This window comes from Canis lupus, chromosome 21 (genome assembly GCF_048164855.1).
Source record: "Canis lupus baileyi chromosome 21, mCanLup2.hap1, whole genome shotgun sequence".
Taxonomy (NCBI): domain Eukaryota; kingdom Metazoa; phylum Chordata; class Mammalia; order Carnivora; family Canidae; genus Canis; species Canis lupus.
In genome coordinates, this window is record NC_132858.1 from 55,626,178 (window position 1) to 55,642,192 (window position 16,015).

General features: G+C 40.6%; 1 long non-coding RNA gene across 1 annotated transcript; it reads left to right on the forward strand.

Annotated features, from left to right (window-relative positions):
• Positions 1-679: 679 nt before the first annotated feature.
• On the forward strand, positions 680-9,521 carry LOC140613557 (uncharacterized). Its single transcript, XR_012014549.1, has 2 exons — positions 680-1,423; positions 6,514-9,521. It is a non-coding gene; the product is annotated as an uncharacterized lncRNA (long non-coding RNA).
• Positions 9,522-16,015: the final 6,494 nt, after the last annotated feature.

A 16,015-nucleotide genomic window follows, 5' to 3' on the forward strand; every position in this document is an offset into this window, starting at 1 on the left:
ACACGCGAGTCCCCAATCTACCCGGAACACTTAACGATGCACTTTTATCTGGCTGGTGGCCACACGCTGTGCGCTCAGTCGTAACCGTCCTTAATTGTGAAAACATGATAAAATCTGGAAACCCTTCCTGCTAAAGGCACATCTCACTGCCCCAGAGGGTTTGCATGTGGAGATAACAGATCTTTTTGTGTCTGGATCAGACCGTTTGCTTCTCACAATCAAAGCTTCCCTACAGCCCCAGCCGCCCTGCCCGGTCCTGGCATGAGGTGGCCCCCTCCGTCCCCACTGCCCAAGAGAAGTCTGCCGGTGTGCGAAGGGAGGATTCGTGCTAGCATCACACTTGCCAAATAGGGTTCTGTATCAGCTTCAAAAGCAGAATCAGGCAAACAAATGCACGCGCACACACACACACACACACACACACACACACTCAGGCTTCTTGCCTGGAAACAAGCCCGCGATGGTATCGTGGTAAGCCAAAGCCGGGGCAGCACAAAGGCAGAGGGGTAAGATATGCTCTCAGCAATGACTGGGAGGTGGCCCCCTCCAGCCACCTTCAGGCTTGTAAGAGGCTGGGGCAGGGGCTCCATGGATCTCCCCTCTGCCTGGTATTGAAGAAAATCATGCTGGGCGCTGGCAGGAGTCATGATGTCAGAGAAAAAGAGGCTGTTAAGATACCAAAACGTCAACATTCAAATAAGGGAGGCAGATCCTGCAGGAGGAGCTGTCCTGTCTGGCCACAGAAGGACGCAGAGGGCAGTGAAAGTGCTCCGTGCTGACAAACAGGAAGGCAGACAGGACTCGGGGTGCCGGCTGTGCATTCCCACCTTCTCCTAGGAGCTCCGTAAGCACCGATAAGAACATTGATATGAAACATCATCTTTGTCTCAACTATTAATAGGTTGGGGCCGAATTCAAGAAAAGATTGTGAAATTGAACATTAAGGTGGGCAGATTTACCTCCAATGAAGAAAGTACTTTTCCAAAAAACATCAGCAGGAGCAAGCTTCGTGGCCCAGGACAAGCAGACAATCAATGATGGGAGAATTATAAAATGCCAGATGACCTGGGAGGTGGTTGAAATGTCCTGTCCCCGGTGCCAGCTGTAAGTGTGAGTGTGTTGTTCAGCAACGTCCTGAGCATAACAGCGCAAAGCAATCCGTTTTCAAGACCTCTGCCGACTCAAGGACTGCACGTCCAAGAGTCCTTCAAAGAGTGGGGATGGAAGGCACACCCAGACTTGGAGGGGAGGGGCGTTATCTTACCTATGGCTGGATTCCTCCACTGAAGTCTCAGACGCGGCAAGGAATAAAAGAGAAGAGGAGCTCTCGCGTGCTGCTCCTTCAGCTACTGGATCCTCAGCTATTCACCCAGAAACCCCGTGTTCTATCCTAAAGTGTTTGCACGCGTGGCGGTGAGCCAAGGTAAGACCGAAGCATCTAGGCAGGCGATTGTGATCTCAAAACCTAGAAGAGAGAATCATCCGAAAAAGAGCGTGTTGACACTAAAAGCCAAATTCACTTGGTTTTTAGAGAGGCCGGTAAGGTTCGGGACTTGGATCTGAGATCCAGGTGACAGATGTCATTAGTGTGCACCCAGTCAGGCTGGGAGTCCTGGGACCTGCACATGGTCCAGAGACTATCCACTCCCCTGATCTTATTCGAAAGATCCTAGGATTGAATATGTTCGCGCATTAGCTCCGGTTGCTGTCAATGGGGGTACAAATGAAGTCTTCAACCACTGAGGGAGCTGACAGGTCTCTTATCCAAGTCTTTCTAGACTTAATTTCTAGATTATCTTTCCAATAATCTCGTTCATCAGTGGAAATGTGGTTACTGATCGTTTATCAAGTGACTGACAATTGGAGCCTCCCCAGGGCGTCAGGAGCAGGGGAAACGAGGGTGAATGTGTGAGGACTCTCAAACGGGGAAAGCTGACCGCTCACGCGGGTGAGTGCCCTGAGGTCTTGTGGTTTATGATGTCACACCAGTCGCTATTTTTGAGTTCCTCAGAATATGTCCACAGACGGGAAGGTGGCAAATAGACCGACCGCTTGAAATAATAGTGTTTGAAAATCAATCAGATCAAAAGAACTTAAAATAAGTGAACTGGGAGCTAAAATCTAAACCCCAGCATTTTTATGTCAACATTCCTGTTTGTGTGCTAAAATAAACACTTGCATGTGATTTCGGGGAAGTGATTAGCTTCCCTTGTAGTTGGGAGTTTAAGTTCTCTCAAATCAACATCTAAATGCCTGTGATATTTTGGAGGATGTGAAAGTAAGAGTCTCTTTGGCTGGAGATGTTTTAGGTCATCAATCGGAGCTTAGTTTTTTCAGTGACATAGACATTATTCATTTCCTGCCAGAATTCCCCCTTCTTCTCCTTCTTCTTCTTCTTCTTCTTCTTCTCTTCTTCTTCTTCTTCTTCTTCTTCTTCTTCTTCTTCTTCTTCTCCTTCTTCTTTTTCTTCTTCTTTTTCTTCTTCTCCTTCTTCTTCTCCTCCTCCTCCTCCTCTTCCTCCTCCTCTTCTTCTTCTTCTTCTTCTTCTTCTTCTTCTTCTTCTTCTTCTTCTTCTTCTTCTTCTTCTTTCTTCTTCTTCTTTCCCCTGAAGACTGAATCCTGTTTTGGTTTAGAATATCAATATATCCAAATTAAATATATTCACATATTGAGATGCTCTTGCCACGTGACCTGTGATCTGATCAGTGACACAGGTAGACGCAGGCAGCATGCACTGTTGTACCTACCTATCCCTTTGTAGGGAAGGAAAACTTTTCCCTTCTCCCCTTTAGGTTCTTTGGTTGGCCTACTAATTATATCCATGCAAGGCAGATTACCAGGAGAAAGAGAAATTAAAATGTGTACCTATGGGAGCCCCACAAAGATACGAGAAGCTCCCAGATAGTCAGGTATTTGAGGCTTATGTGCCATCGTGAGACAAGAAGGGGTAGGGTCTGGGGCGTCAAAGGGGACAAAGGCATTTCACAGGAAGATGGGAAGAGCAAATGCTTGGTAAACAAATGTTTTCCATGCCATGCAGATAAGTGTTTCTTAGGGAGAAATTCTCTCCAGATTGATTATTTAAGTGTTTTAGGCAGTTGAGGGGAGGCCAAAAGCTTTTCTGGAGTCTACTGGGTCTTGATTGTCTTCAACGCAAAATAATCCAGACACCAAAGTGTCACATTCTGGGGTCATGAGTTCTCCCCACCCCTTTCTTCCTTCAAGTGTCTAGAACACACTTCTCACAGTCATTCGGTGTTCAGAAGGAAGAAGGCCGTACACATATCTTGGCAGAGCACGGAGATAAGAAGTGCCCATCACCTTGATGTCATCATCAGCCCACTTTTTTTATTATTAAATAAATTTGACATGTGTAGGTTTGAGGTATACGGTGTATTATGTTGGCACATTGATATATCACAGTACGACAGACTCTACAGTGACGTGTGCCACATCACGTAAGTATAGCACAATATTATTGTCTATATTTATTATGTTGTACATTAGATCTAGATGGCTTGTGTGCTACTTGCTACCACTTTGTACTCCGTATCGTGGTAACCAGCATTTTACTGTCTTTTACAAGTTTACCTTTTTAAGATTCTACTCATGTATAAGACCTGGACTCCCAGCACAGTGACTTCTGGCAGCAGGAGGTGATGAATCTTTGTGTTTAGATTTTGTTAGTCAGATGTTTTGTTTTCTTTTGCTTTAGTGTTTGTTTTGTTTTTTGTTTTTTGTTTTTTTTCAGATGGACTCATTCCTAAAGGATACACATGGTTATATAATTATTGCTTGGCTGCACATTAACAGTTATGTAATAATTAAGTAATGGAGGTTAGCTCACACAGATAGCAGTTGTTTTGATGCTTCATGATATATTGAGGCCATGTGAAGATACAGGATACAAGCTTGAGTTTTTCTCAGAAATATTATCAAACATCAGAACAAGAGTCCCTCACGAATCACATCACGTAATTTATTTAACAGCTCTGTGCTTGATTTTCTTAACCATAATATTTGAATATTAATATGACCATATGATATTCTGATTTTAAAGGATATTGCAAAGTACGTGGACCATAACGAGGTGTCCAGTGATTATGGGTTCCTTATCCTCCTATCTTTCCCATCACAATTTATTCATTACAATCTATCACATGAACTAAGTGTCAAACTAAGCTACAGAGAATCTTTTGCAACTTGAGAGCTCAGAACAAAATGTTAAAGTCACCAGTCACCAATCTCTAATGGATAGTACATGCCACTCATAAAATGCATTCATGCACAAATGTTTGCTTTCACACACATGTGCGCACACATCTGTTGTTCGGACATAGTTTCTATTCACAAGATCAGCAAAGACACACAGTAGAGCAGAGGTGGTGTCAGCCACACTGGTCACAGAAATGGCAATATTCTGAAAAATTTAGGAAGCCTGCATATCATGCAGTTCACACTATATAAGTCTTCGATCGGTTTGCTTCTCATACCGAGTTTCTGCGACATCGGTATATGAACATCAAAGGAAGGTGAGCACATCCCAATAGTCAGCACCATTCAGCTCAGGGCTGTGTAGGGGGGTGGTTTGTTTCAAAGAAGTTCTACATAAAATTCTTTACACATCTTCCTGCAAGCACTTCATTAAACAATTCTTCATTTAGCGTGATTGTGTAACCACTTTCCATGCCCTTTCAACTCCAATACTAAAACCCAAAAATGACATTTGTACACTTCTTCTTATTCTTTTATCTACTTTTTCTCCATATTATGGCAATAGTAAACATCACTTATTGATTCAATCACATAGCGCCCTATATAAACATAAAAGATTTTCCTTCAGTGATCAATTATTAAATCGTTATAATATGAAAATGTTGAATTTACTACGGTGACTTTTATCACAACTTCCTATTACCATAACTGATAGCTACCGCTGATTGTTACATAGCCCTTCAGTAAGATGGTGATTTAGAAAGTTAATTTTCTTGGGATGATAAGCGTCTTCGGTAAGATCGTACAAGTAGGAGAGAAAATAATTAAAGTAAAAACCTTGACTCTTCTTCTCTTAATCTTATGATCTTTGGAAGAAACTTGGAAATCTGGAAGAATCTGTTTGGGCTTCATTTATCAGTATTAAAATACATGAACTTTTCTTGATTTCATAAATCTAAAATTTAAACTAATTTCAAGTGATTATATCCCCCGAAAAGAGAACTTGAGAGATTTTTTAATGTAGAAAAATGTTTACATGCCAACTCTAATGAGGCTTGCCTTAATTGAGAAAGCAAACCTCCTCGTGTGTTCTGTTTATTCACTAAGTCGGGAAAGACAACAAACACCTACGTTCCTAAAAAAACACAAAGAGAAACTTAACAAATGTAAATCAGAAACAAGATTCCTGTTAACATGCTCTCCAGGGTCAGGCATGTTCTCACTCCAATCTAGAGGTGCGTCAACCCTCGACAGTGAACCACATCCAATGTGGTCTAGAGCTGCCAATTTACACGTGTTTCTGGAAGCCCTGGAAACTTCTAGGGCTACAGGTACAAATGAATAGCAGATATTTCAGCTGCATTTCCATGAATGATAAGCTTTTCGAAATTACCCAAAACTTGAATGGAAACCCCACCTCCGCCACAAGCTCTGTGGTTTCATGAAATCGCCTTATCCATCTTGGATAGAGTGTCCCCCAATAGTGCAATAGTACTGGCACCTGGAGGGGTTGTATGAGGGGGAGAAAGAAGGTGAGCAGAGCATGTGACTCACATCAGATGCCTAATATTCCATCATTACATATCTAGGTGTTTTTAGCATTCAGTGAGGAATACTCTGGTTGTTCTACTTCGGGGTGAGTTTACAACTGCTGAGGTCCAGGATGGGATGTAAATGGCCCCTCAGGTCTTCATGTCAAAGACATTGGTGTTTTGGTTTAATGTTAGTCGTGGGCAGGGGTTTCTGTTTAGCTCATAGTTGTAAGACCCAACTCTCAGATCTGTCTCTGACATATAGTTGGTTTTCAATAAATATTTGATGAGTAAATGACAACCCTCTCTTCCTAGAGGAATGCCATTTTATAATGTTTCACATGTCCCTATTTATATATTGATATATAAGACAGGTATGCCTCCCTTCCTTGGCCTGGCATTTATCTTCCTGGAGAAAAGAAACCCACTTTGCAGCAAACACATTTGCTCTTTCCAAGGTAAATTAGCCTTTTTATCAGGCTAGATAAAACATGATTTAAGAAGGTAGAACAATAGCTGGGTGTATTTCCCTTCTGGAGCACATTATCGTGGATGATTTCCCCCATCAGTTACCATTTCAAATAGTAGATGAAAGTGCCATTCCTGGAAGTATATAAAAGGCACAATAAAATGAATCACAACCAAGCTTAAAAGCATTTTTGAAGGCAGAAATTAAAATAAAGTGTAGATTCTTCACCAGAAGCAAGGAATAATTTAGGTCCATTTGCATTCTCTGGTTTGTAACTAAATTAACTTCACATATTAGGTGTGACTCAGCCTGCTTATCATTGTCATTGATATTGAAAGAACAACAGAACATTGTCAACTGGCTGAATAAAGTGGTGACATGAACAAAAGCAGGAAAACAAGTTTCAAGTCCAGTCCCCTCTTCAGAAGATATTTGTTATGCACTTTTCCTACATCGCTGACTCCAGTATTGCTGTTTGGAGGATGAAATAAATATTACAGAGTTACAGAGTCCAACACAGACCTCTTTTAATCAGCTCATTTCCAGAGAAGCTAAGAAAAAAGAAAAGGCAGAGATTTAACCTGACTTTCCCAGTTCTTGATAATAAATTATTTTGTCCTACTTGGTTGGACTTAATCATTTACTTTGTCCCCAGTTTCACCCCTCTCCTGTTCCAGAACAAATTCCATCCTTGATGAGCTCAGAGCAGCCACTGGACAGACAGAAGCTAGAAACTTCCAGAAAGGCAGAAACAGAGCCCAGGGAGCGCAAATGCTTCCCAAATCCCCCAGGTGGGCACTGGCTGTCCTGGGACTGAGTCCTTTCTGGCGCCCAGACATCCCAGGGCGTGGACCTGTCCTCCAGCCCCCTCCTCTTGCCTGGAACTCTCAGGGATGACTGTCCAGAGCCTAGATGAAGTCAGAGCGTGGGCACAGGCACTGGCCCATCACAGCTGTGCGAGCAAGTCAGTTCCACGCCCCTGAGCCAGACTGGTAGGGTCTTTTGGGGACCTTCCTTTGTGACCCTTTCTGCCGACAGCATGATGATGAAATCAGACTCCAGCTCTCACAGTAAACACCACATCGTGACCAGAAGGGCCTTCCTCATGTTCTCAAACTGTCTAAAGATACGTGTTCTGTGCTTTTCTTTTGTCTTTTTGTTTTCAGGTCATTTGTGAAATGCAATACAATGAATTACTAGAATGTTTTAAAGAACTTAAAAGACATACACAAACTATGCCTTCATAGTTTTACAACGTGGTTCAAGAAAAATATGCTTACTTTTTGTTAAATATAATCCAACCAAGTATAATAGAAACTAAAAAGAACTACATAAATGAGAAGAATCACAAGAATTACACACTTTGTTCCTCGAAAATATGCTTATAAGTGATCAATAAAGTGTATGAACCCTCATATCTTCCTATGATTGTTCAGTAGTAACTAAACAAAAATTATAATTGCAATTTTGATTTCCTGTATCAATGCATATAGGTGAGTTTCCAACAAATACTTATACATCAATATTTAAATTTTTAAGGTGACAGATGAACTTTTTCTTTGTTAACCAATCTTATCCAGTTTGGATTCACAACATGCTTTTGACACATGCAATAAACACCTAAATTGTTTATCTTTTATTATAATCAAACTTTTGGTACAGAAACCACTCTTTCAGAAGTATGGTAATAGGAATGGAAGAAGGAACAAAATTTAAAGCAATTTCTGTAAGTCTAGGATCTTTATTTTTAACTTTAATCCAAAATGAATCAAAGGATGCTTCAAAAGGAAACAAAGAAATTTTCAAAATTTCAAAATACGTTAGTGAATTCAAACAAAGTATTCTGTATAATTATAGCTAAGTTTAAATAATCATTCAATGAAAGAAATGGATTCTGTATCATTGAAAGATCATTTAAATGTAACCACAATTTTTCATTTATAAATTTAAGTATAAAACTACAATTTCCTGTCCACAGATCTTTCATTGGAAAATAATTTTCAAAACATTTTATCAAATTTATAAAGTGTTTCTCGATAATTTCCCATAAATACTCAACATGAAGATCATCATTTAGTTGATCCAGAATTGTTTACATCCAAGAACTTGTAATCATTTGTAGAAATTCTGTTCTTCAAAAGTCTGAAATTTTGCTTTTTAATTGTATCTTTAATTGAAATATATTTCATTCCTTCCTGTCATGGGTATATTCAGATTATTAAAACTGCCAAAGATATAAAACACGCAGGTCTTGCTATTCAGTCTACTTGTTTTTACTCATTTCTTATCTCAGAGCACTGATAGGTCATTCAGTAGTGTACACATTCACAGATAAATAAATCTTAAAAAAAAAAAAAATGGGGCACTTACGTGGCTCAGTTGGTTGAGCAGCTGACTCTTGATTCCAGCTGAGGTCATGGTCTCAGGGCTGTGGGACGGAGGCCTGCCGAAGGGCTGCAGGGAGTCTGCTCTGCTTCTATCTCCCTCTCCCTTTGTCCCTCCCTCTGCTTGCATATATGCTCTCTCTCTCAAATAAATAAATAAATCTTTAAGAAAAAAAATATTCTCAACTGAATTTTTACCAATGATCTCTATCAGGCCTCAGCCTTCATAATGGTTATTCATAATCAGTGCCTACATTATCAAAGATGAATGCAATAATCTAAAATTCAATGCATTGGATGGTATGGTATACAAGTCACAGATTTCGCCGTGACACCATGCACACTTCAGCTCAGCTCACTTGGCCTGGGGAGGCAAGGCCTTCTCCGTGACAGGATTACTTGATTCACATTTTGAGGGTAGCTCCATAATCTGGGTGAACACCCAGAACGTTTTTGTCAACATATCCGTGTAATTTCAACAATTGTCTGCACAGCGCTTAAACTCCAAACCACATTTGATGATAGTATAATATTTTGTAGTTTATGTAGTTTAGAGCTAGTTGTGTTTGTCAGAATCAAAGCATAAAAAAAAAAAAAACATCAATTTTCTTTTATTTTGCCGTCAAGTTCAAATAACACATACGCCATGAGAAGTACCATGTCAGCAATATCTGCGCGTTCCGAGGCCTCCTTGGTAGTGATGGGGCTGCCTGGTGTGGAGGCCCACCCAGCTCTTCCCTGATGTGGTCTTTCACTGATGTGTTGGCGACTCTGTGGGTGAAGCGAGTACATTATAGGAAAGAAACCCTATGTAAGACCCTCTAAAGTGCCAGTCTTTAGATGTGAAATGTTGAACAGCTGCTCTGTTAACTCTTTAATGTAATCTTCTTTCTTTCTAATAAATCTTTGGCTTTGATCTTTTTTCCTGTGTGCTGTAGTTGTAAATGCTGTTTGCATGTTGATGGCTCCCTGCTTCATTAGACAGTGTATCTCCCAAAATAACGCACCTTGCTTTTAGCACTTGACCCTCAATTATGGTTTCAAAACAAAACTCAGATCATGATGAATCATACCTGCTAAATAACAGTAATAAAGGTAGTAAAAAAGAAAAGTTAACCTAACTGCATTTCAAATGAATATATAACTGAACTCTAGAGGGTGGGGAAAACAGAGTATATGTTGACTTGGATACTCTGAGTCTAAAGACAAAAGAACTACGTAGAAATACTATTCTCTTGTTAGTAAATTTACCTCCTAAGAGGGTGTAGGTTGCTAACACTACATGCTAAGATTGAATGACTAGGTAAATATATCGAGGGTGATGAGAGTCAGGTTTTTTTTTTTTTTTTAAGATTTTATTTAATCATTTGAGAGAGAGAGAGAGAGAGAGAAAGAGAGAATGAGCAGTGGGGAGGGGCAAAGGGAGAGGGAAAAGCAGACTCCTCACTAGCAGGGAGCCCGATGCCAGGCTCCATCGCAGGTATCTGGGATAATGACCTGAGCCTAAGGCAGAGCTGAACCAGCTGAGTCACCCAGGCACCCTGATGTCAGGTTTCTGATGGTCAAAGAAGTTGCAGATTTGCAAGAAGGAAGGCCTGGGGTGTGGGGTTGGCATCAGAAAGAGAGGGTAACAAGAATGACAGCAGACAGGTGTGCATGTGTGGGCAGGTACACACAAGCTAGAGAAAAGCCATCATGTCCACAGGCCCTACCCACACTCAAAGGGAAGAGATTATATGGATGTTCATTCCCAGGAGTGGGGATCTTGGGGCTTATCTTAGAAATCTGTCTGCCACAAGGATAGCCTCAAAGAAACTTGAGTTCCCATACTTAACGGTAATGTGTGGACAGCTTGCTCCTTGAAATCAGAAATAAGACGAAAATGCCCATACAAATAGAACAGCCACCTAAATTAAAATTTTTATCGGAGTTCGCAGTCAGTGCTATAAGACAAGAAACAGAAATTTGATTTATAAGGATCTTAAATGAAGAAATAAAAATGTTATTCTATTTATAGCCAAATAGCATGAAACACAGTCTTAAAGATTTTTGGATAAACAATGAGGATTCATATGTGAAACTAACCGTGTCACTAGATTCAGCCATCTGATTAAAGATCAGTAATTAAAAAAAATTAAAAGAAAAAGAAATCAGGAATTATAAATTACCTTTTTATACAGTACAGTTTACAACTGCATCAAGAAACATCACATTCCCAGGAATAAAAAGGCAGAAAAGATTCAAGATTTCTGCACAGAAAAATGCACAAGATTATCGAGGAAATTGAGAAGCTGTTTCTAACATCTCATGTGAAAATGAAAAAAAAAAAAACAAAAACAAAAACAAACCAAACAACCCAACAACTCAAAAACCAAAATTAACCAAATCCATATTGAAGATGAATAATGCTAGAGTGCCTACAGTCCCTAATTTCAAGGTGCTTCTCAAAATGACATTAGTCAAAGCAGTGTCATGTTGGACTATTGATAGCAAATCATTATTGATAACAATAGTGATTTTATTAATGACATTGTAACATTTCTGAGCAGGAGAGCAAATAATCTGTTTAATAGATGGTGATGAATCAGGTGGGTAACAATATGAAAATAGTAATTTGACCTTGACACCAACCTGAGATGAGCTACACAGTGCCATCATACACAGAGCATACATGTAAATGTTTATTTTCTAGAAGATAAAGTTCCCAGAAGGTAGCTTCTTCCTGATTCTGGGATGAACAAATCTTTTTAAAACAGGGGAAAATCTGAAAAATTGTAAAGGTGATTTTTGATAGATTATAACTCACATTGCAGATTTCTCTTCATCACGAGGACTACTGGAAGTAAGGGAAAAGACATGCATTTTAGGAGGTATTTGCCTTTCATATAATGGAAAGGAACTTTCATCAGTAATATAAATAAGAGAAATAAATAAATAAATAAATAAACAAATAAATAAATAAATAACTTCCTGTCTGTAATTAAATGGCATGTATCCTAACAGAAAAAATAGGTAATAGATTCAACAAGTAGTTCAAAACAGCAGGGAAAAGGGAAAATATAATTAAACCCCAAATAAGATACTGTAATACACAGTTAGATTAACCAACATTAGGATGAATGAAAATACTCATTTGTTGTTGAAGATGTAGAATAATAAGAAATCTCATACACTGCTGCTGGGGTTAGTGCTGGTTGGTACAAACGGCTGGGAAAACTAGGGGGAGTTATCCACCAAAAGGGGCGTACACTTACCACATGATATAGCGAAGGCAATCAAATAAATAAATAAATAAATAAATAAATAAATAAATAAATAAATAAATAAATAAATAAAGCAATGGGGCACCTGGGTGGCTCAGAAGGTAAAGTGTCTGCCTTCAGCTCAGGTCATGATCTCAGGGTCCTGGGATCAAGTCCCGCATCAGGTTCCCTGCTCAGTGGGGAGTCTGCTTCTCCCTCTGCCCCTGACCCTCCCCACCTCGTGCATGCACTCTCTCTCTTTCTCTCTGTCTCCAAAAAATAAATAAAATATTTAAATAAAAAAAATTTTAAAAAACAGATATAGTTAAGGCACTTCTAGGTCTTGAAACAGAAGGATTGACAGCAGGCCTATAATTCATCCACCTTCTTCTTGGGTCAACCAAGCAAATACTGATCTGAGCCAGTCTCTTAGTGAATAAGGTAGTGGTGTTTTGCTAGAAAAATTAATATCTAGGGTCTTTTCAATACAAAAATTACGTTTACCCACATATACCTGGTTTGGCCAGATTATTGGTTTCAAATAAATGTAGAATCTCTAAATCTGTTGTATATGTAAATTTGTACAATGAATTTATGAATAGAAGTTGGTCACATAATGTGACTTTACTTTTGTGTTACTAATCAACGTAAATGACTTCAACTACACTGATACATATTACAGACACTGTTAGCTCTTTTTTCTTTCTTTCTTTCTTTCTTTCTTTCTTTCTTTCTTTCTTTCTTCTTTCTTTCTTTCTTTCTTTCTTTCTTTCTTTCTTTCTTTCTTTCTTTCTTTCTTTCTTCTTTCTTTCTTTCTTCTTTCTTTTAGAGAGAGAGTGTGCACACAGGGACGGGGAGATGGGTCAGAGAGAGAGGGGTAAAGAGAATCCCAAGCAGACTTCCAATGAGCACAGAGCCCAATGTGGGGCTCAATCCCAGGACCCCAATATTGTGACTTGATCAAAACCAAGAGTCAGCTGCTTAACCAACTGAGCCATCCAGGCATCCCTCTTGTCTGTCATTCTAAAACCAGAATGGGTTCCAGTTGAAGAAAGGGGACCACTTGAAGGCTACTTCTGCTTATGTGGGGTTTGCCCAAAGAGGAATGTCATGCGTGAACTGCATTTTGCTTGGAATCATTAATTAATGCTGAGGCTGATCCATAATGCCTGTGAGTTTTCTTTGCCAAGTCTACCATTGGAAGGCAGCCAATGATAGGAACACAGCCTGGCATCTGTGGCAGGATTGTCTTTCAGGTCCACAAGTCAATATTTTAGTTAAAATTATGGAAAGGAGGGGCAGCTGGGTGGCCCAATGGGTTAAGTGTTTGCCTTAAACTCAGGTCATTATCCCAAGGTTTGGGGATTAAGCCCTGCATAGGGCTCAGTGGAGAGCCTGTGGGGAGCCTGCTTCTTCCTCTGCCTCTGCTGCTCCCCTGCCTGTGCTTGCTTTCTCTCTCTCTTCCTCTCTGTGTGTCTAATAAATAAATAAAATCTTTTAAAAATACGGAAAGGGGAGGAGAGCATAATGAGAGTCTGATGCTAGGAGTTTGCTTATGCATCCCTGGTGTAAAGTGATGAGAGACTGGGGACTCTGGGGGCAATCCCTCACCAGTGGGATGCAGAAGAAACAGAGGCTAAGAGGTCTGGCTAAGTAAACAGAGAAAGAATTTTAGGAAGGGGGTACATTAGTTTCCTAAATTTAGTTGTTAGCATTGCCAATGAATAAATCTAAAGGAAGAAATCAGATTCAAGAGCAGCTCTCTAATCTCTGGAAGGCATTACCTTGCCTCCATGGCCATACCAGCAGACATAACACCTACTTGCAAAATAGCTCACAACCTATTATCACACAAAAGAGGACAGAAGTACTCAGGCCATGGTCCGATGACCACAGATTACAGAGGTTATTCTGTTACAGAGCAGGGGCATTTTAAGAGACTTATCAGGAAAAAGCTGATGTATAAATGTCAGCGTGGATTCTCAGAATAAACAATAGGGGGGGGGGCATATGGACAAATGTACAACCTTGTGAGTGAGAGAGAAAATTAGAGTTTATATCATATTTCTAAGTAGATACAGACTCTTCCAAATACTACAGCAACTATCTGGTTGCAATGCTTAAAAGAAGTTCAACGGGCTTAGGGACGGGCTTAGGGACGGAGGGAGCCCACTCCCATCAAGGCTAACAAGTGGAATAATCTTTGAAACAGTAGGGAGGTTAGGAGTGCAAGGAACCCAATGTGTATTCTACGTCTCTCTCCTAGAGATGCATCAGATTTAACTCTATTGATCCAGGTTCAGATGCTATGATACAGGAACCATCCCAAATTTGAGTTTTCTCATGTAACCTTGCTCTTTGATGGCCACCGAAACCCTGCGGAGGAGTCACTAACTGATCAGATAACTCAGTTGCTGTTTACAGGCCTAAAGGATGGGAAAGATTCACACTATCCAAACCAAAGGTAATGCTGGGGGTGAGTTTGCATCAGTGGGCAAAGAAGAGATAAGTAGGCTACACAGATGTGGTTGTTTAGATGCAAGCAGAGAATTGAGACAAAGAAAGGAGCATTTCTGCTCCTAAAAAAGGCTGTAGGATTCTTCTTATGTGAGCTGTCAAGTGAGTAGGCAAGTTCATAGCAGCAGAAAGTTAGAATACAGGTTACCAGCGCTTGCGAGAGGGGCATAGGGGATTCATTACTTACTGGGCACAGAGTTTCTAGTTGGAAATGAACCCATCTATTTGGGATGAACCCATCCTGGAAATATTTGCGAGGGTTGTGAAACACTGCCTATGTACTTATCGCACTACCTTGTGTATTTTGATTTAATCCTGGGAGTCTGAAAAGAATTGATAGAACATTCAGGATCTGCCTGCCTTTGGAGGACAGAAACTGGGGTTAGAGTCATAGGGCTCTGTCTGTAGCACTCTGTCTGTATATGGATAACAGCCAGTCCACCTTTCTCCAGTCCATGGGACCTTTGGAACTGCCTGAACATTCTTTTGTAGAAGAACCAAGCAAGAGAGAATGGCAAGATGGAAACAAGAAACCACTTCCCTCATGAAGACAAGGGTTAAATTGGGAGAACTGTTCCTCCCACAAACCCCGCTTTTATTAAACTCCACTTGGCTGGGACCAAGGCAGAGGGCTGTCCCACTGAGCCACTGACTGCCCAGACAAAATGCTGTGCATGGGATGTCTTGAGCCCTGTACCCTGGACAGTAAAGACTGTGGCAGAAGCGTACAAGGGCAAGGGCAACTGGCTTTCACATCAGACTTCCTTCTTTCTTTTCCATCCTGCTTTGGAATCCAGCCGAGCACAATTTGCATTCATGTAGAATGCCCTCCAACTCATTTTCACATCTCTGCCATGGGGATATTTAAATACAACATCTTATTCTCAGGAACTACTGTAGGGAGGTTCGGTCTTGAGAACCCTTAAGGATAAGTTGGTGATCTTGGCTGATTTGTCAGTATAATCACTTCTTTGGAGAAAGAAGGGCAGGAGGATTTAAGGACTATAATCAACCATATGACAGATAGAGGCCGGAGAACACATGCAGCCAAAGCTAATGCCAGGTCTAGTCTGAGAAATTTTGGAAATTGCAGGAGACAAAACAAGTAGGAATAGCCTTCAAACTCTAAGAAATAAATGGTTATCTCTCATTGATCCAATCCTATAGAGGAAGGGAGTAGACTCAGGCTTGTTTGAGTTTGGACAAAACCACTTCCCCCACGTAGGAATCCTGCTGGGCCCTATTTACAAGTCACAAGGAAGGAATCTAAATTTACATTGAGCCCTAAGCAGAAATAACAATCAATGTTTACAAAGGGCTGCTGCTGAGGAGGCAGTGTGGCTGGGCTGTAAATAGCCACTCAGATGCTTTCTGAAGTGTGTGCAACCAGAATGCATGTGGACTGGAGCCTCTGGCAGAAATCCTGTACTGTTACTCAGCAAATCCTTTGGTTAGCCTGTACAGCCACTTCACACAGCTCTGTTGTAGACAGTCACCAGCTTGCTGCTGCTGGAGGTTGGGAGAGACGCTCCTACCATACAGAGACGTACATAATCCTGAGACCAGAAATCCTCATCAGGCAGAGACATATTTGACAGAGGGTGGAGCCCAACAGAAATTGTGTGTCCCTAAGCCCAAGAGCAGGGAAGCTGTGGA